This window comes from Ursus americanus, unplaced genomic scaffold, assembly GCF_024610735.1.
Source record: "Ursus americanus isolate L20-20 unplaced genomic scaffold, mUrsAme1.1.p SCAF_99, whole genome shotgun sequence".
Classification (NCBI taxonomy): Eukaryota; Metazoa; Chordata; class Mammalia; order Carnivora; family Ursidae; genus Ursus; species Ursus americanus.
In genome coordinates, this window is record NW_028273681.1 from 566,070 (window position 1) to 587,341 (window position 21,272).

The following is a 21,272-nucleotide window of genomic DNA, read 5'->3' on the forward strand; positions in this document are numbered from 1 at the left end:
GTGCCTGGGCCCTGTGGTCTCTTCCAGGTCAGTGTATGGCATTTCCTTCCCCTTGCCACAGGCACCTGGGAGCATGTCTGCACGTGGAGAAAGACTTTCCCGTGGGAAGCCGGTTTTTGTCAAACGGGTCCCAGTGCTCTGATCCTCTCTTTTCACTCCTGCTGCCAGAAGCCCAGGAAGGATGGGAGGGCTTAGAACATGGCTGGGCACTGTGGTTTCTTCCAGAGAAGTGGAGGGCATTTGCTTTACCTTGCCACAACCACTTGTGAGAGGGTCTGCACCTCAGGAAAACTCCTTCCGTGGGAAGCCCTCTTTTTGCAAAGGGGTCTCAGGGCCGTGAGCCTCGGGTGTCCCTCCGGCTCCCCAAAGCACAGGGACGAGGTGAGGGGCTTAGACCATGCCTGGGCAATGTTGTTTCTTACACCTGGGTGTGTGGCATTTTGTTGAGCTGGCTACCCCCACTTGGGATAGGTGTTCCACAGCAAGCACCTATTTTTCGCCGGAAGCCGTTTTTGCCCCAGGGGTCTCCGGGCTGTGTTCGTTGGGCTTGAACTCCTGCTAGCAAAACCGCCGGGTTGAGGGAAGGGTTCAGACTGTGCCTGGGCCCTGTGGTCTCTTCCAGGTCAGTGTATGGCATTTCCTTCCCCTTGCACAGGCACCTGGGAGCATGTCTGCACGTGGAGAAAGACTTTCCCGTGGGAAGCCGGTTTTTCTTAAACGGGTCCCAGTGCTCTGCTCCTCTCTTTTCACTCCTGCTGCCAGAAGCCCAGGGAGGATGGGAGGGCTTAGAACATGGCTGGGCACTGTGGTTTCTTCCAGAGAAGTGGAGGGCATTGGCTTTACCTTGCCACAACCACTTGGGATAGGGTCTGCACCTCAGGAAAACTGTTTCCGTGGGAAGCCGTCTTTTTGCAAAGGGGTCTCAGGGCCGTGGGCCTCGGCTGTCCCTCCGGCTCCCCAAAGCACAGGGACGAGGTGAGGGGCTTAGACCATGCCTGGGCAATGTTGTTTCTTACACCTGGGTGTGTGGCATTTTGTTGAGCTGGCTACCCCCACTTGGGATAGGTGTTCCACAGCAAGCACCTATTGTTCGTCGGAAGCCGTTTTTGCCCCAGGGGTCTCCGGGCTGTGTTCGTTGGGCTTGAACTCCTGCTAGCAAAACCGCCGGGTTGAGGGAAGGGTTCAGACTGTGCCTGGGCCCTGTGGTCTCTTCCAGGTCAGTGTATGGCATTTCCTTCCCCTTGCCACAGGCACCTGGGTGCATGTCTGCACCTGGAGAAAGACTTTCCCCTGGGAAGCCGGTTTTTGTCAAACGGGTCCCAGTGCTCTGCTCCTCTCTTTTCACTCCTGCTGCCAGAAGCCCAGGGAGGATGGGAGGGCTTAGAACATGGCTGGGCACTGTGGTTTCTTCCAGAGAAGTGGAGGGCATTTGCTTTACCTTGCCACAACCACTTGTGAGAGGGTCTGCACCTCAGGAAAACTGTTTCCGTGGGAAGCCGGCTTTTTGCAAAGGGGTCTCAGGGCCGTGAGCCTCGGGTGTCCCTCCGGCTCCCCAAAGCACAGGGACGAGGTGAGGGGCTTAGACCATGCCTGGGCAATGTTGTTTCTTACACCTGGGTGTGTGGCATTTTGTTGAGCTGGCTACCCCCACTTGGGATAGGTATTCCACAGCAAGCACCTATTGTTCGTCGGAAGCCGTTTTTGCCCCAGGGGTCTCCGGGCTGTGTTCGTTGGGCTTGAACTCCTGCTAGCAAAACCACCGGGTTGAGGGAAGGTTTCAGACTGTGCCTGGGCCCTGTGGTCTCTTCCAGGTCAGTGTATGGCATTTCCTTCCCCTTGCCACAGGCACCTGGGAGCATGTCTGCACGTGGAGAAAGACTTTCCCGTGGGAAGCCGGTTTTTGTCAAACGGGTCCCAGTGCTCTGCTCCTCTCTTTTCACTCCTGCTGCCAGAAGCCCAGGGAGGATGGGAGGGCTTAGAACATGGCTGGGCACTGGGGTTTCTTCCAGAGAAGTGGAGGGCATTGGCTTTACCTTGCCACAACCACTTGTGAGAGGGTCTGCACCTCAGGAAAACTGTTTCCGTGGGAAGCCTGCTTTTTGCAAAGGGGTCTCAGGGCCGTGGGCCTCGGGTGTCCCTCCGGCTCCCCAAAGCACAGGGACGAGGTGAGGGGCTTAGACCATGCCTGGACAATGTTGTTTCTTACACCTGGGTGTGTGGCATTTTGTTGAGCTGGCTACCCCCACTTGGGATAGGTGTTCCACAGCAAGCACCTATTGTTCGTCGGAAGCCGTTTTTGCCCCAGGGGTCTCCGGGCTGTGTTCGTTGGGCTTGAACTCCTGCTAGCAAAACCGCCGGGTGGAGGGAAGGGTTCAGACTGTGCCTGGTCCCTGTGGTCTCTTCCAGGTCAGTGTATGGCATTTCCTTCCCCTTGCACAGGCACCTGGGAGCATGTCTGCACGTGGAGAAAGACTTTCCCGTGGGAAGCCGGTTTTTCTCAAACGGGTCCCAGTGCTCTGCTCCTCTCTTTTCACTCCTGCTGCCAGAAGCCCAGGGAGGATGGGAGGGCTTAGAACATGGCTGGGCACTGTCGTTTCTTCCAGAGAAGTGGAGGGCATTGGCTTTACCTTGCCACAACCACTTGGGATAGGGTCTGCACCTCAGGAAAACTGTTTCCGTGGGAAGCCGTCTTTTTGCAAAGGGGTCTCAGGGCCGTGGGCCTCGGCTGTCCCTCCGGCTCCCCAAAGCACAGGGACGAGGTGAGGGGCTTAGACCATGCCTAGGCAATGTTGTTTCTTACACCTGGGTGTGTGGCATTTTGTTGAGCTGGCTACCCCCACTTGGGATAGGTGTTCCACAGCAAGCACCTATTGTTCGTCGGAAGCCGTTTTTGCCCCAGGGGTCTCCGGGCTGTGTTCGTTGGGCTTGAACTCCTGCTAGCAAAACCGCCGGGTTGAGGGAAGGGTTCAGACTGTGCCTGGGCCCTGTGGTCTCTTCCAGGTCAGTGTATGGCATTTCCTTCCCCTTGCCACAGGCACCTGGGTGCATGTCTGCACGTGGAGAAAGGCTTTCCCCTGGGAAGCCGGTTTTTGTCAAACGGGTCCCAGTGCTCTGCTCCTCTCTTTTCACTCCTGCTGCCAGAAGCCCAGGGAGGATGGGAGGGCTTAGAACATGGCTGGGCACTGTGGTTTCTTCCAGAGAAGTGGAGGGCATTTGCTTTACCTTGCCACAACCACTTGTGAGAGGGTCTGCACCTCAGGAAAACTGTTTCCGTGGGAAGCCGGCTTTTTGCAAAGGGGTCTCAGGGCCGTGAGCCTCGGGTGTCCCTCCGGCTCCCCAAAGCACAGGGACGAGGTGAGGGGCTTAGACCATGCCTGGGCAATGTTGTTTCTTACACCTGGGTGTGTGGCATTTTGTTGAGCTGGCTACCCCCACTTGGGATAGGTATTCCACAGCAAGCACCTATTGTTCGTCGGAAGCCGTTTTTGCCCCAGGGGTCTCCGGGCTGTGTTCGTTGGGCTTGAACTCCTGCTAGCAAAACCACCGGGTTGAGGGAAGGTTTCAGACTGTGCCTGGGCCCTGTGGTCTCTTCCAGGTCAGTGTATGGCATTTCCTTCCCCTTGCCACAGGCACCTGGGAGCATGTCTGCACGTGGAGAAAGACTTTCCCGTGGGAAGCCGGTTTTTGTCAAACGGGTCCCAGTGCTCTGCTCCTCTCTTTTCACTCCTGCTGCCAGAAGCCCAGGGAGGATGGGAGGGCTTAGAACATGGCTGGGCACTGGGGTTTCTTCCAGAGAAGTGGAGGGCATTGGCTTTACCTTGCCACAACCACTTGTGAGAGGGTCTGCACCTCAGGAAAACTGTTTCCGTGGGAAGCCTGCTTTTTGCAAAGGGGTCTCAGGGCCGTGGGCCTCGGGTGTCCCTCCGGCTCCCCAAAGCACAGGGACGAGGTGAGGGGCTTAGACCATGCCTGGACAATGTTGTTTCTTACACCTGGGTGTGTGGCATTTTGTTGAGCTGGCTACCCCCACTTGGGATAGGTGTTCCACAGCAAGCACCTATTGTTCGTCGGAAGCCGTTTTTGCCCCAGGGGTCTCCGGGCTGTGTTCGTTGGGCTTGAACTCCTGCTAGCAAAACCGCCGGGTGGAGGGAAGGGTTCAGACTGTGCTTGGTCCCTGTGGTCTCTTCCAGGTCAGTGTATGGCATTTCCTTCCCCTTGCACAGGCACCTGGGAGCATGTCTGCACGTGGAGAAAGACTTTCCCGTGGGAAGCCGGTTTTTGTCAAACGGGTCCCAGTGCTCTGCTCCTCTCTTTTCACTCCTGCTGCCAGAAGCCCAGGGAGGATGGGAGGGCTTAGAACATGGCTGGGCACTGTCGTTTCTTCCAGAGAAGTGGAGGGCATTGGCTTTACCTTGCCACAACCACTTGGGATAGGGTCTGCACCTCAGGAAAACTGTTTCCGTGGGAAGCCGTCTTTTTGCAAAGGGGTCTCAGGGCCGTGGGCCTCGGCTGTCCCTCCGGCTCCCCAAAGCACAGGGACGAGGTGAGGGGCTTAGACCATGCCTGGGCAATGTTGTTTCTTACACCTGGGTGTGTGGCATTTTGTTGAGCTGGCTACCCCCACTTGGGATAGGTGTTCCACAGCAAGCACCTATTGTTCGTCGGAAGCCGTTTTTGCCCCAGGGGTCTCCGGGCTGTGTTCGTTGGGCTTGAACTCCTGCTAGCAAAACCGCCGGGTTGAGGGAAGGGTTCAGACTGTGCCTGGGCCCTGTGGTCTCTTCCAGGTCAGTGTATGGCATTTCCTTCCCCTTGCCACAGGCACCTGGGTGCATGTCTGCACGTGGAGAAAGGCTTTCCCCTGGGAAGCCGGTTTTTGTCAAACGGGTCCCAGTGCTCTGCTCCTCTCTTTTCACTCCTGCTGCCAGAAGCCCAGGGAGGATGGGAGGGCTTAGAACATGGCTGGGCACTGTGGTTTCTTCCAGAGAAGTGGAGGGCATTTGCTTTACCTTGCCACAACCACTTGTGAGAGGGTCTGCACCTCAGGAAAACTGTTTCCGTGGGAAGCCGGCTTTTTGCAAAGGGGTCTCAGGGCCGTGAGCCTCGGGTGTCCCTCCGGCTCCCCAAAGCACAGGGACGAGGTGAGGGGCTTAGACCATGCCTGGGCAATGTTGTTTCTTACACCTGGGTGTGTGGCATTTTGTTGAGCTGGCTACCCCCACTTGGGATAGGTATTCCACAGCAAGCACCTATTGTTCGTCGGAAGCCGTTTTTGCCCCAGGGGTCTCCGGGCTGTGTTCGTTGGGCTTGAACTCCTGCTAGCAAAACCACCGGGTTGAGGGAAGGTTTCAGACTGTGCCTGGGCCCTGTGGTCTCTTCCAGGTCAGTGTATGGCATTTCCTTCCCCTTGCCACAGGCACCTGGGAGCATGTCTGCACGTGGAGAAAGACTTTCCCGTGGGAAGCCGGTTTTTGTCAAACGGGTCCCAGTGCTCTGCTCCTCTCTTTTCACTCCTGCTGCCAGAAGCCCAGGGAGGATGGGAGGGCTTAGAACATGGCTGGGCACTGGGGTTTCTTCCAGAGAAGTGGAGGGCATTGGCTTTACCTTGCCACAACCACTTGTGAGAGGGTCTGCACCTCAGGAAAACTGTTTCCGTGGGAAGCCTGCTTTTTGCAAAGGGGTCTCAGGGCCGTGGGCCTCGGGTGTCCCTCCGGCTCCCCAAAGCACAGGGACGAGGTGAGGGGCTTAGACCATGCCTGGACAATGTTGTTTCTTACACCTGGGTGTGTGGCATTTTGTTGAGCTGGCTACCCCCACTTGGGATAGGTGTTCCACAGCAAGCACCTATTGTTCGTCGGAAGCCGTTTTTGCCCCAGGGGTCTCCGGGCTGTGTTCCTTGGGCTTGAACTCCTGCTAGCAAAACCGCCGGGTGGAGGGAAGTGTTCAGACTGTGCTTGGTCCCTGTGGTCTCTTCCAGGTCAGTGTATGGCATTTCCTTCCCCTTGCACAGGCACCTGGGAGCATGTCTGCACGTGGAGAAAGACTTTCCCGTGGGAAGCCGGTTTTTGTCAAACGGGTCCCAGTGCTCTGCTCCTCTCTTTTCACTCCTGCTGCCAGAAGCCCAGGGAGGATGGGAGGGCTTAGAACATGGCTGGGCACTGTCGTTTCTTCCAGAGAAGTGGAGGGCATTGGCTTTACCTTGCCACAACCACTTGGGATAGGGTCTGCACCTCAGGAAAACTGTTTCCGTGGGAAGCCGTCTTTTTGCAAAGGGGTCTCAGGGCCGTGGGCCTCGGCTGTCCCTCCGGCTCCCCAAAGCACAGGGACGAGGTGAGGGGCTTAGACCATGCCTGGGCAATGTTGTTTCTTACACCTGGGTGTGTGGCATTTTGTTGAGCTGGCTACCCCCACTTGGGATAGGTGTTCCACAGCAAGCACCTATTGTTCGTCGGAAGCCGTTTTTGCCCCAGGGGTCTCCGGGCTGTGTTCGTTGGGCTTGAACTCCTGCTAGCAAAACCGCCGGGTTGAGGGAAGGGTTCAGACTGTGCCTGGGCCCTGTGGTCTCTTCCAGGTCAGTGTATGGCATTTCCTTCCCCTTGCCACAGGCACCTGAGTGCATGTCTGCACGTGGAGAAAGACTTTCCCGTGGGAAGCCGGTTTTTGTCAAACGGGTCCCAGTGCTCTGCTCCTCTCTTTTCACTCCTGCTGCCAGAAGCCCAGGGAGGATGGGAGGGCTTAGAACATGGCTGGGCACTGTGGTTTCTTCCAGAGAAGTGGAGGGCATTTGCTTTACCTTGCCACAACCACTTGTGAGAGGGTCTGCACCTCAGGAAAACTCCTTCCGTGGGAAGCCGGCTTTTTGCAAAGGGGTCTCAGGGCCGTGGGCCCCGGGTGTCCCTCCGGCTCCCCAAAGCACAGGGACGAGGTGAGGGGCTTAGACCATGCCTGGGCAATGTTGTTTCTTACACCTGGGTGTGTGGCATTTTGTTGAGCTGGCTACCCCCACTTGGGATAGGTGTTCCACAGCAAGCACCTATTGTTCGTCGGAAGCCGTTTTTGCCCCAGGGGTCTCCGGGCTGTGTTCGTTGGGCTTGAACTCCTGCTAGCAAAACCGCCGGGTTGAGGGAAGTGTTCAGACTGTGCCTGGGCCCTGTGGTCTCTTCCAGGTCAGTGTATGGCATTTCCTTCCCCTTGCCACAGGCACCTGGGTGCATGTCTGCACGTGGAGAAAGACTTTCCCGTGGGAAGCCGGTTTTTGTCAAACGGGTCCCAGTGCTCTGCTCCTGTCTTTTCACTCCTGCTGCCAGAAGCCCAGGGAGGATGGGAGGGCTTAGAACATGGCTGGGCACTGTGGTTTCTTCCAGAGAAGTGGAGGGCATTGGCTTTACCTTGACACAAGCACTTCTGATAGGGTCTGCACCTCAGGAAAACTGTTTCCGTGGGAAGCCGGCTTTTTGCAAAGGGGTCTCAGGGCCGTGGGCCTCGGGTGTCCCTCCGGCTCCCCAAAGCACAGGGACGAGGTGAGGGGCTTAGACCATGGCTGGGCAATGTTGTTTCTTACACCTGGGTGTGTGGCATTTTGTTGAGCTGGCTACCCCCACTTGGGATAGGTGTTCCACAGCAAGCACCTATTGTTCCTCGGAAGCCGTTTTTGCCCCAGGGGTCTCCGGGCTGTGTTCGTTGGGCTTGAACTCCTGCTTGCAAAACCGCCCGGTGGAGGGAAGGGTTCAGACTGTGCCTGGTCCCTGTGGTCTCTTCCAGGTCAGTGTATGGCATTTCCTTCCCCTTGCCACAGGCACCTGGGAGCATGTCTGCACGTGGAGAAAGACTTTCCCTTGGGAAGCCGGTTTTTGTCAAACGGGTCCCAGGGCTCTGCTCCTCTCTTTTCACTCCTGCTGCCAGAAGCCCAGGAAGGATGGGAGGGCTTAGAACATGGCTGGGCACTGTGGTTTCTTCCAGAGAAGTGGAGGGCATTTGCTTTACCTTGCCACAACCACTTGTGAGAGGGTCTGCACCTCAGGAAAACTCCTTCCGTGGGAAGCCGTCTTTTTGCAAAGGGGTCTCAGGGCCGTGGGCCTCGGGTGTCCCTCCGGCTCCCCAAAGCACAGGGACGAGGTGAGGGGCTTAGACCATGCCTGGGCAATGTTGTTTCTTACACCTGCGTGTGTGGCATTTTGTTGAGCTGGCTACCCCCACTTGGGATAGGTGTTCCACAGCAAGCACCTATTGTTCGTCGGAAGCCGTTTTTGCCCCAGGGGTCTCCGGGCTGTGTTCGTTGGGCTTGAACTCCTGCTAGCAAAACCGCCGGGTTGAGGGAAGTGTTCAGACTGTGCCTGGGCCCTGTGGTCTCTTGCAGGTCAGTGTATGGCATTTCCTTCCCCTTGCCACAGGCACCTGGGTGCATGTCTGCACGTGGAGAAAGACTTTCCCGTGTGAAGCCGGTTTTTGTCAAACGGGTCCCAGTGCTCTGCTCCTCTCTTTTCACTCCTGCTGCCAGAAGCCCAGGGAGGATGGGAGGGCTTAGAACATGGCTGGGCACTGTGGTTTCTTCCAGAGAAGTGGAGGGCATTGGCTTTACCTTGCCACAACCACTTGGGATAGGGTCTGCACCTCAGGAAAACTGTTTCCGTGGGAAGCCGGCTTTTTGAAAAGGGGTCTCAGGGCCGTGGGCCTCGGCTGTCCCTCCGGCTCCCCAAAGCACAGGGACGAGGTGAGGGGCTTAGACCATGCCTGGGCAATGTTGTTTCTTACACCTGGGTGTGTGGCATTTTGTTGAGCTGGCTACCCCCACTTGGGATAGGTGTTCCACAGCAAGCACCTATTGTTCGTCAGAAGCCGTTTTTGCCCCAGGGGTCTCCGGGCTGTGTTCGTTGGGCTTGAACTCCTGCTAGCAAAACCGCCGGGTTGAGGGAAGGGTTCAGACTGTGCCTGGGCCCTGTGGTCTCTTCCAGGTCAGTGTATGGCATTTCCTTCCCCTTGCCACAGGCACCTGGGTGCATGTCTGCACGTGGAGAAAGACTTTCCAGTGGGAAGCCGGTTTTTGTCAAACGGGTCCCAGTGCTCTGCTCCTCTCTTTTCACTCCTGCTGCCAGAAGCCCAGGGAGGATGGGAGGGCTTAGAACATGGCTGGGCACTGTGGTTTCTTCCAGAGAAGTGGAGGGCATTGGCTTTACCTTGCCACAACCACTTGTGAGAATGTCTGCACCTCAGGAAAACTGTTTCCGTGGGAAGCCGGCTTTTTGCAAAGGGGTCTCAGGGCCGTGGGCCTCGGGTGTCCCTCCGGCTCCCCAAAGCACAGGGACGAAGTGAGGGGCTTAGACCATGCCTGGGCAATGTTGTTTCTTACACCTGGGTGTGTGGCATTTTGTTGAGCTGGCTACCCTCACTTGGGATAGGTGTTCCTCAGCAAGCACCTATTGTTCGTCGGAAGCCGTTTTTGCCCCAGGGGTCTCCGGGCTGTGTTCCTTGGGGTTGAACTCCTGCTTGCAAAACCGCCGGGTTGAGGGAAGGGTTCAGACTGTGCCTGGGCCCTGTGGTCTCTTCCAGGTCAGTGTATGGCATTTCCGTCCCCTTGCCACAGGCACGTGGGAGCATGTCTGCACGTGGAGAAAGACTTTCCCGTGGGAAGCCGGTTTTTGTCAAACGGGTCCCAGTGCTCTGCTCCTCTCTTTTCACTCCTGCTGCCAGAAGACCAGGGAGGATGGGAGGGCTTAGAACATGGCTGGGCACTGGGGTTTCTTCCAGAGAAGTGGAGGGCATTGGCTTTACCTTGCCACAACCACTTGTGAGAGGGTCTGCACCTCAGGAAAACTGTTTCCGTGGGAAGCCTGCTTTTTGCAAAGGGGTCTCAGGGCCGTGGGCCTCGGGTGTCCCTCCGGCTCCCCAAAGCACAGGGACGAGGTGAGGGGCTTAGACCATGCCTGGGCAATGTTGTTTCTTACACCTGGGTGTGTGGCATTTTGTTGAGCTGGCTACCCCCACTTGGGATAGGTGTTCCACAGCAAGCACCTATTGTTCGTCGGAAGCCGTTTTTGCCCCAGGGTTCTCCGGGCTGTGTTCGTTGGGGTTGAACTTCTGCTAGCAAAACCGCCGGGTTGAGTCAAGGTTTCAGATTGTGCCTGGGCCCTGTGGTCTCTTCCAGGTCAGTGTATGGCATTTCCTTCCCCTTGCCACAGGCACCTGGGAGCATGTCTGCACGTGGAGAAAGACTTTCCCGTGGGAAGCCGGTTTTTGTCAAACGGGTCCCAGTGCTCTGCTCCTCTCTTTTCACTCCTGCTGCCAGAATCCCAGGGAGGACGGGAGGGCTTAGAACATGGCTGGGCACTGTGGTTTCTTCCAGAGAAGTGGATGGCATTGGCTTTACCTTGCCGCAACCACTTGTGAGAGGGTCTGCACCTCAGGAAAACTCTTTCCGTGGGAAGCCGGCTTTTTGCAAGGGGACTCAGGGCCGTGGGCCTCGGCTGTCCCTCCGGCTCCCCAAAACACAGGGACGAGGTGTGGGGCTTAGACCATGGCTGGGCAATGTTGTTTCTTACACATGGGTGTGTGGCATTTTGTTGACCTGGCTACCCCCACTTGGGATAGGTTTTCCACAGCAAGCACCTATTGTTCGTCGGAAGCCGTTTTTGCCCCAGGGGTCTCCGGGCTGTGTTCGTTGGGGTTGAACTCCTGCTAGCAAAACCGCCGGGTTGAGGGAAGCGTTCAGACTGTGCCTGGGCCCTGTGGTCTCTTCCAATTCAGTGTATGGCATTTCCTTCCCCTTGCCACAGGCACTGGGAGCATGTCTGCACGTGGAGAAAGACTTTCCCGTGGGAAGCCGGTTTTTGTCAAACGGGTCCCAGTGCTCTGCTCCTCTCTTTTCACTCCTGCTGCCAGAAGCCCAGGGAGGATGGGAGGGCTTAGAACATGGCTGGGCACTGGGGTTTCTTCCAGAGAAGTGGAGGGCATTGGCTTTACCTTGCCACAACCACTTGTGAGAGGGTCTGCACCTCAGGAAAACTGTTTCCGTGGGAAGCCGGCTTTTTGCAAAGGGGTCTCAGGTCCGTGGGCCTCGGCTGTCCCTCCGGCTCCCCAAAGCACAGGGACGAGGTGAGGGGATTAGACCATGCCTGGGCAATGTTGTTTCTTACACCTGGGTGTGTGGCATTTTGCTGACCTGGCTACCGCCACTTGGGAAAGGTTTTCCACAGCAAGCGCCTATTTTTCGTCGGAAGCCGTTTTTGCCTCAGGGGTCTCCGGGCTGTATTCGTTGGGGTTGAACTCCTGCTAGCAAAACCGCCGGGTTGAGGGAAGGGTTCAGACTGTGCCTGGGCCCTGTGGACTCTTCCAGGTCAGTGTATGGCATTTCCTTCCCTTTGCCACAGGCACCTGGGAGCATGTCTGCACGTGGAGAAAGACTTTCCCGTGGGAAGCCGGTTTTTGTCAAACGGGTCCCAGTGCTCTGCAACTCTCTTTTCACTCCTGCTGCCAGAAGCCCAGGGAGGATGGGAGGGCTTAGAACATGGCTGGGCACTGGGGTTTCTTCCAGAGAAGTGGAGGGCATTTGCTTTACCTTGCCACAACCACTTGGGATAGGGTCTGCACCTCAGGAAAACTGTTTCCGTGGGAAGCCGGCTTTTTGCAAAGGGGACTCAGGGCCGTGGGCCTCGGGTGTCCCTCCGTCTCCCCAAAGCACAGGGACGAGGTGAGGGGCTTAGACCATGGCTGGGCAATGTTGTTTCTTACACCTGGGTGTGTGGCATTTTGCTGACCTGGCTACCCCCACTTGGGAAAGGTTTTCCACAGCAAGCGCCTATTTTTCGTCGGAAGCCGTTTTTGCCTCAGGGGTCTCCGGGCTGTATTCGTTGGGGTTGAACTCCTGCTAGCAAAACCGCCGGGTTGAGGGAAGGGTTCAGACTGTGCCTGGGCCCTGTGGTCTCTTCCAGGTCAGTGTATGGCATTTCCTTCCCCTTGCCACAGGCACCTGGGAGCATGTCTGCACGTGGAGAAAGACTTTCCCGTGGGAAGCCGGTTTTTGTCAAACGGGTCCCAGTGCTCTGCACCTCTCTTTTCACTCCTGCTGCCAGAAGCCCAGGGAGGATGGGAGGGCTTAGAACATGGCTGGGCACTGGGGTTTCTTCCAGAGAAGTGGAGGGCATTGGCTTTACCTTGCCACAACCACTTGTGAGAGGGTCTGCACCTCAGGAAAACTGTTTCCGTGGGAAGCCGGCTTTTTGCAAAGGGGTCTCAGGGCCGTGGGCCTCGGGTGTCCCTCCGACTCCCCAAAGCACAGGGACGAGGTGAGGGGCTTAGACCATGCCTGGGCAATGTTGTTTCTTACACCTGGGTGTGTGGCATTTTGTTGAGCCTGCTACCCCCACTTGGGATAGGTGTTCCACAGCAAGCACCTATTGTTCTTCGGAAGCCGTTTTTGCCCCAGGGGTCTCCGGGCTGTGTTCGTTGGGCTTGAACTCCTGCTAGCAAAACCGCCGGGTTGAGGGAAGGGTTCAGACTGTGCCTGGGCCCTGTGGTCTCTTCCAGGTCAGTGTATGGCATTTCCTTCCCCTTGCCACAGGCACCTGGGAGCATGTCTGCACGTGGAGAAAGACTTTCCCGTGGGAAGCCGGTTTTTGTTAAACGGGACCCAGTGCTCTGCTCCTCTCTTTTCACTCCTGCTGCCAGAAGCCCAGGGAGGATGGGAGGGCTTAGAACTTGGCTGGGCACTGGGGTTTCTTCCAGAGAAGTGGAGGCCATTGGCTTTACCTTGCCACAACCACTTGTGAGAGGGTCTGCACCTCAGGAAAACTGTTTCCGTGGGAAGCCGGCTTTTTGCAAAGGGGTCTCAGGGCCGTGAGCCTCGGGTGTCCCTCCGGCTCCCCAAAGCACAGGGACGAGGTGAGGGGCTTAGACCATGCCTGGGCAATGTTGTTTCTTACACCTGGGTGTGTGGCATTTTGTTGAGCTGGCTACCCCCACTTGGGAAAGGTTTTCCACAGCAAGCGCCTATTTTTCGTCGGAAGCCGTTTTTGCCTCAGGGGTCTCCGGGCTCTATTCGTTGGGGTTGAACTCCTGCTAGCAAAACCGCCGGGTTGAGGGAAGGGTTCAGACTGTGCCTGGGCCCTGTGGTCTCTTCCAGGTCAGTGTATGGCATTTCCTTCCCCTTGCCACAGGCACCTGGGAGCATGTCTGCACGTGGAGAAAGACTTTCCCGTGGGAAGCCGGTTTTTGTCAAACGGGTCCCAGTGCTCTGCTCCTCTCTTTTCACTCCTGCTGCCAGAAGCCCAGGGAGGATGGGAGGGCTTAGAACATGGCTGGGCACTGTGGTTTCTTCCAGAGAAGTGGAGGGCATTGGCTTTACCTTGCCGCAACCACTTGTGAGAGGGTCTGCACCTCAGGAAAACTCTTTCCGTGGGAAGCCTGCTTTTTGCAAAGGTGTCTCAGGGCCGTGGGTCTCGGGTGTCCCTCCGGCTCCCCAAAGCACAGGGACGAGGTGAGGGGCTTAGACCATGCCTGGGCAATGTTGTTTCTTACACCTGGGTGTGTGGCATTTTGTTGAGCCTGCTACCCCCACTTGGGATAGGTGTTCCACAGCAAGCACCTATTGTTCGTCGGAAGCCGTTTTTGCCCCAGGGGTCTCCGGGCTGTGTTCCTTGGGCTTGAACTCCTGCTAGCAAAACCGCCGGGTTGAGGGAAGGGTTCAGACTGTGCCTGGGCCCTGTGGTCTCTTCCAGGTCAGTGTATGGCATTTCCTTCCCCTTGCCACAGGCACCTGGGAGCATGTCTGCACGTGGAGAAAGACTTTCCCGTGGGAAGCCGGTTTTTGTTAAACGGGACCCAGTGCTCTGCTCCTCTCTTTTCACTCCTGCTGCCAGAAGCCCAGGGAGGATGGGAGGGCTTAGAACATGGCTGGGCACTGGGGTTTCTTCCAGAGAAGTGGAGGGCATTGGCTTTACCTTGCCACAACCACTTGTGAGAGGGTCTGCACCTCAGGAAAACTGTTTCCGTGGGAAGCCGGCTTTTTGCAAAGGGGTCTCAGGGCCGTGGGCCTCGGGTGTCCCTCCGGCTCCCCAAAGCACAGGGACGAGGTGAGGGGCTTAGACCATGGCTGGACAATGTTGTTTCTTACACCTGGGTGTGTGGCATTTTGTTGAGCTGGCTACCCCCACTTGGGATAGATGTTCCACAGCAAGCACCTATTGTTCGTCGGAAGCCGTTATTGCCCCAGGGGTCTCCGGGCTGTGTTCCTTGGGGTTGAACTCCTGCTAGCAAAACCGCCGGGTTGAGGGAAGGGTTCAGACTGTGCCTGGGCCCTGTGGTCTCTTCCAGGTCAGTGTATGGCATTTCCTTCCCCTTGCCACAGGCACCTGGGAGCATGTCTGCACGTGGAGAAAGACTTTCCCGTGGGAAGCCGGTTTTTGTCAAACGGGTCCCAGTGCTCTGCTCCTCTCTTTTCACTGCTGCTGCCAGAAGCCCAGGGAGGATGGGAGGGCTTAGAACATGGCTGGGCCCTGGGGTTTCTTCCAGAGAAGTGGAGGGCATTTGCTTTACCTTGCCACAACCACTTGTGAGAGGGTCTGCACCTCAGGAAAAGTGTTTCCGTGGGAAGCCGGCTTTTTGCAAAGGGGTCTCAGGGCCGTGGGCCTCGGCTGTCCCTCCGGCTCCCCAAAGCACAGGGACGAGGTGAGGGGCTTAGACCATGCCTGGGCAATGTTGTTTCTTACACCTGGGTGTGAGGCATTTTGTTGACCTGGCTACCCCCACTTGGGATAGGTTTTCCACTGCAAGCACCTATTGTTCGTCGGAAGCCGTCTTTGCCCCAGGGGTCTCCGGGCTGTGTTCGTTGGGCTTGAACTCCTGCTAGCAAAACCGCCGGGTTGAGGGAAGGGTTCAGACTGTGCCTGGGCCCTGTGGTCTCTTCCAGGTCAGTGTATGGCATTTCCTTCCCCTTGCCACAGGCACCTGGGAGCATGTCTGCACGTGGAGAAAGACTTTCCCGTGGGAAGCCGGTTTTTGTCAAACGGGTCCCAGTGCTCTGCTCCTCTCTTTTCACTCCTGCTGCCAGAAGCCCAGGGAGGATGGGAGGGCTTAGAACATGGCTGGGCACTGGGGTTTCTTCCAGAGAAGTGGAGGGCATTGGCTTTACCTTGCCACAACCACTTGTGAGAGGGTCTGCACCTCAGGAAAACTGTTTCCGTGGGAAGCCTGCTTTTTGCAAAGGGGTCTCAGGGCCGTGGGCCTCGGGTGTCCCTCCGGCTCCCCAAAGCACAGGGACGAGGTGAGGGGCTTAGACCATGCCTGGGCAATGTTGTTTCTTACACCTGGGTGTGAGGCATTTTGTTGACCTGGCTACCCCACTTGGGATAGGTTTTCCACAGCAAGCACCTATTGTTCGTCGGAAGCCGTTTTTGCCCCAGGGGTCTCCGGGCTGTGTTCGTTGGGGTTGAACTCCTGCTAGCAAAACCGCCGGGATGAGGGAAAGGTTCAGACTGTGCCTGGGCACTGTGGTCTCTTACAAATCAGTGTACGGCATTTACTTCACCTTGCCACAGGCAGTTGTGAGCATGTTTGCACGTTATGAAAGATTTTTCCGTTGGAAGCCGGTTTTTCTCAAATGGGTCTCCGTGTTGTGCTCCTCTGTTTTCACTCATGCTTCCAGAAGCCCAGTGATGATGTTAGGGCTTAGAACATGGCTGGGCACTGTGGTTTCTTCCAGAGAAGTGGATGGCATTTGCTTTACCTTGCCACAACCACTTGTGAGAGGGTCTGCACCTTAGGAAAACTGTTTCCTTTGGAAGCCGGCTTTTTACCTAATGGGTCAGGGCTGTGAGGCTCGGGTTTCCCTCATGCTACCAAAAGCACAGTGACGATGTCTGGGCTTAGACCATGCCTGGGGAATGTTGTTTCTTGCACATAAGTGTGTGGCATTCTGTTTACTTTGCTACAACCACTTTAGATAGGTTTTCCACATCAAGAACTTTTTTTTCTTCGGAAGCCGTTTCTGCCCCAAGTGTCCCCTGCTGTGTTCGTTCGGGTTTATCTCCTGCTAGCAAACTGTGGTCTCTTACAGATCAGTGTATGGCATTTACTTCACCTTGGCACAGGCACTTTTGAGCATGTTTGCACTTTACGAAAGATTTTTCCGTTGGAAGCCGGTTTTTGTCAATCTCATAGGGAAGAAACAGAAACTCTTTGGCATAACCTGACTCACCCAGCATCAGGAAAGCAGTTCCAGAACTCAGCCCAGGGCCCCTGTCGCCTACCCAATTGTAGCCACCACCATGCCTCTATCGAAAGGAATTCCCAAAGACTCTCCTCTGACTCCACTACCAAAGAAACAGCAGATTGAATATGGCACTTCAAAATATCGAGATGATACATCTGGTATAGTTAGATACACAAGGTTTACCTTTATTTTTTTATTGTTTTTTATTACATAATGTTATAGTCTCCATACAGTATAGTAAATTTCGATGATACATTAGTTGCATATAACACCCAGTGCACCATGCAATATGTGCCCTCCTTACTACCCAACACCAGCATATATTTTAAACAGCAAAATGCTGCTCTGAATAATTTTGAATTTTCCCTCGACCCCCATTGTAACTCTTGGGATGAAAAGACTAATCAGTGATGAAACATCACCTTTGACAATTGGAAAGACATCATCCATATTTGTATGTGACGACAAAAGGCCATCTAACACTAAATGGTGGCCACTCACCCATATCTTAGGCCCAACTGTATAAACACTGTCAAACGTATATCTTAAAAATAGGCAAAGAGTAAACCTCACCTTCCCTTTCTAATGAAAGAGTGTTTCTAGGAAACAGCTGTTCAAAATACATTCATAAGCAGTCAATGAACAGAGAAAATGGGATCCCCTGCAAAGTGCTCCAAGTTCAGAAACTAAGTACCTCCTTCACCAAATTCAGAACGCTGACAACTATTACTTAAGTTTTACTTCATGGCTCAACTAGAGAAAAGAGAAAAGCCCAGGAGATGGTGGGTTCATGAGAGGTTTTACTTCCAGTCCTGATGTGGATATGACATTTCTCCAAATGGACCTGCCGCTTTCTCTGAATGCTGGATCCCGTGTCAAGCTGCCTCACTGACTCAGATGCAGACGTTCAGAACGTAGGGTGTCGCGGAGCCAGAGCAGAGAAGTGTTGTCAGATGGGGAGAAGCAGCTCCTCGGACCTAAAGCCTGCACACCTGCTGTGGTTTCTGGGAGAAGGGGAAACATAGACTTGTCTTTTAGTAGTAATTATCTCCCAGCCCATTGCCACCATTCCCAGGAAACAGCTAGCACAATGCTGAAGTTGGGTAAGGGCTCTGGGCCTTCCTAGCGCCCCACCTGTGCCTGAGGGAACAGGGAATACCCTGCTGAACTCGGGGAACTGCTCAAGGTCCATTACCTGCACTGTGTCGGGGGACAGGGGCACCGCACTGAAGTTGGGGACTGTGCGGTCCTTTCTCTCGCTCTTCTTGGGGAACACGGGAAACCCTGGAATGTCTGCGAACCATCCCACAAAAGCTTTGCTGAGCGGGTGCCCTGGAGTTCCTGGGTCTGGAGTGTATGGCCAGTTGACGGAGACTAGGCAGAAGAGACTTTCAAGGGAAAAAGGAAAGAAAACTGAGTCTCCATGATGAACTCTCTCAACATGCCCTTCCAGAACCCTGCCTCTTACCCGGGGTGCCCCTACTCCCAGAAAGCCCACCTATGGCCACACAGCATGCATTCACCCAGCCAGGAACTCCACAGGTCCACTCTCTCAAAACTCCACTTCCTTGGCTCCTGGTCTGCGTCCTTGGGCTGCTCCGGATCTGCACACAGAGACGTAGCTCCACCCCCATGGGGTGATTGCTTGGGGAGTATGATGCTTCCAACTCCTTGAATGCCAGGCAACCGGCCCCATGACTCACAACTCTGGGAGTGCAGAGGTCCAGGAGGCACCTCCTTGGCTAAACGCCCTGAGCAGGCATGACGGGGATCATGGGCAGGGCTGCAATCACACACACACACACACACACACACACACACACACACACGCGGCCCCTTTCGCGGACCCCTCTAGCTGCAGACCACCCTCAGAGCCCTGCCCCTTCCCTTCTGCACCAACCCTTCCTGCAAGGGTGTGCCTGGTTCCTGGCAAGGTCAGCTGCTCTCAGACTGTTCCAGCCTTGGGCTTTAGGAAATGCAATGCTTTTATGCATATCCAAGGCAATTTTAAGCGCCAAAAGGAATGCTCCAAGCGGGAATAGCTTTGCCTTCTTGTCTCACCCATGGAGTGGATAGTGCTTCTCAGACCTTCAAAACATCCTTCTAGGGTGAGCCCATTTGTGCTGCAATCTATATACACATGCTTAGTTCTACAGGGAAGGAAGGAAAAGCCGGCCTTCTGTTCTGTCAAGGTTGTGAACCAGGAACATTTATTTTTCACTTGAAAACAGAGTGTTATTGTCGACACTAAATGAAGGAACCTTTTAAAACATTTTAGAGAGGAAGGAAGAGAGTTTTATTCAAACCCAAGTCAAGGACAGCTGCCTGGGAGACACAATATTCACAAAGAAGGGAGTGCTCCAGGGAAGGAACATTTAGGGCAGGGTCATATATTTGTTCTGAGTTGTGCTACGTACAGTTATACATCATGATGAGGAAGAAGGTTCCAGAAAGTGACAGACTTTTTCTTATGTTTTCAGTATGTACAAATCAGTATGACTTTAATCTTATGGGAGCAAGAAAGGTTCTTTTGTGTTCTCACCTTGATGTTGGCAAAGGCATTTTTTGGTTCTCTTTTTCTTTTTGATGCATATGGACAATAAGTGCTGGGGGCAGAAATAGGGCCCATGCTTTGAGGGTTTGCCCAGTCATTTTGAGCTGGGTAAAATGTTAAAGGAGAGCTTTCCTGGGAGGCCAAGATCAGGCCTCACAGATGGTATGACATAAAAATTACTCTTATCCTTATCATCACTACCAAATGGTGGAACGTGAGATGAAAGCACCTTTCCAATAGTAAAGAGACATCAAAGGACCCCTACAGAAGGTTACCTGCTCCATGGTCAACACAGGTAACAGAGGCGTTCATGGTCTCTGGACTCCTCCCCTTGTCCTGCCCAAATCTCTGAAGCATAGAGATCATTTACAGTCAGAATTTTACACATCTTAGAGATGTCTGGCACCATTCCCTTGGACTACAGAATACAACAGAATAGCTCACTGTCACAACACGAAAGTGCCCCTGGATACACTAAGTTCTTTCTCCGCAACGTTGGCCTTAATGAAATCATAATCGTAACATAGAAACACTACGATGGTTGGGAATAAATAATCACAGGTAAGGGAATATTTAGGAAATCTTTAGAAGCATTGTCTCACTCTATAGAAGAGGCTAACTGCTTTAAATACTATTTCCGACCTTACAGGACACTCTACAGACCAGAGCCTCCATCAATTAAAAAAGCATAGTTCTTTCAGTCACTTTAATATCAGAAAAATAGTATAGTATCTCTATTCCTAGGGATCTTTAAGTCTCCGACTCAAAGGTCCTCCACTGAGAGAATTATCTTCATGATCATGATGGGCAGAGGTGAAAAGGCAGCCGAATTCATTCCATTTGGCCACACAACAAGAAAATCCTAATACTTCCTAGGTTTCCAGATTGAGAAGACCTGGGGTAGAGCGAAATGGTACCTTGTATGGAAGAACAAGGGATTTGGAGTCAGTTTGGAGATCACACTTAGGTTTCTGACACTAAAATCCTCTGTAATTCATATCATTTCTGAGCCTTTGTCTATCCATCTAAAAATGGGACTCATTCTATCTACACCCCAGTTGAGAAGTTTACGAGGGAGAATGCTACTCAGAGCCAGTATGGATTCTCCCAAGAGCAGGTGCTCAGGAGCCATAATTACCATTGGGTCTATATCTTTTCCAGAGAAAAGAACACATGGTGAAACCGTGTTTCGAAAAGATGACTCACAAGATGATTTTCACACTTTCATGAAGGTCAAGAAACTGCTATTTTGTTGTAATTCTCTCAGAAATCATGTTATTAGCTTGGTGGGGACAATAGCAACATCATCACTAGGAGTGGGGAGCTTCTCATCTCCATATGGCTATGTTGACTACCTTAACACAATGCCACCAGAAAGGAAAGCTGGAGGGAGGTGTGTGTGGGCACAGGCCAAGGCTGCCAGGTGTGCCTGGGACATGCAGAACTCTGATAGGAGGCTTAAGTCCTGTCTATGTTAGGATAGTCAGTGCTCTTCAGAGACAAAGGGCCATTGTGTGTGAGCCCTGATGTAGAAAAGGTGGAAAATGTCCATTGCGATTCCCTCTCTGACCCTTAGGATATGCAGCAAAGTTACATTGAATTTTTAAACATGGAGGGATTTCCTGGTCTTCTTTTCATGAGGACTCGGGCTCTATTCCTTGGTGGCCTACGAATAGAATCTAGTTAGTTTCAGGATGTTAAAATGTAGACATGATTCATGGAACAACATATCATCTGTTTGGGTAAATAGTCTATGACCACTGGAAATAATGTATTCTGCACGTATTATGCAATATTACATAGACGTCAATTAGGTCACATTTGTTACCAATGTTTTGTCTGCTTTTTCCATCAGATATTGAGAAAGGCATATTAAAATTTCCAAACAAAATTTCCAAAAAAAGAGGATGCCGATCAAAAATGTGTGAAAAGGAAAAGAAAGTGCCATCACTCCATTCAGTGAATCAGGTTTGTGCAGAGAGACGGTAACGTTGATCACTGAAGACATCAGGGTTTTCCAATATGTGTGTTGAACCTTAAGGAAACTGCCATAGACGTAACTCTCAGTAAGAAGAGCATGGTAAGGGTCTTCCAACTCCCATCCTCTGTCATGATGATGGAAGCATGTTGCAGAGTGGGAATGAAAGCATAAGGGCCACTAACCAATCTTCAAGGAAGAACATTGTATCAAAGCCAACATTCACCTGACATCTTCGGTCGTGAAGATGAAACTATTGGCACAGGTGTCTAAGAAAACGTAGGGAAAGTGCCATATACTGAAGTCCACGAAAGAACACCATAGAGAAAGCATCTTGCATCTCACAGTCTTCTGTCATAAAAACGGAAGTATGTGCAAAACTGTCTGTGAAAACAGACGCATAAAGCGCGTTGTTTCACTCTATACAGGAACACTGTATTGACACCATGTCTCAAATCACAACTTCTGTAGTGAAGTGTAGTAAGAATGTGTGCGAGCTCATAAAGAAGTGCCGTCTACTTAATTCTAAGAACCAAATCTGT

At 53.7% G+C, this 21,272-nt stretch overlaps 1 long non-coding RNA gene across 1 annotated transcript; it reads right to left on the minus strand.

Moving 5' to 3' along the window:
- Positions 1-16,382: 16,382 nt before the first annotated feature.
- On the minus strand, positions 16,383-17,907 carry LOC148106709 (uncharacterized). Its single transcript, XR_015723605.1, has 3 exons — positions 17,697-17,907; positions 17,394-17,586; positions 16,383-17,202 (listed from the first exon to the last, which is right to left on the minus strand). It is a non-coding gene; the product is annotated as an uncharacterized LOC148106709 (long non-coding RNA).
- Positions 17,908-21,272: the final 3,365 nt, after the last annotated feature.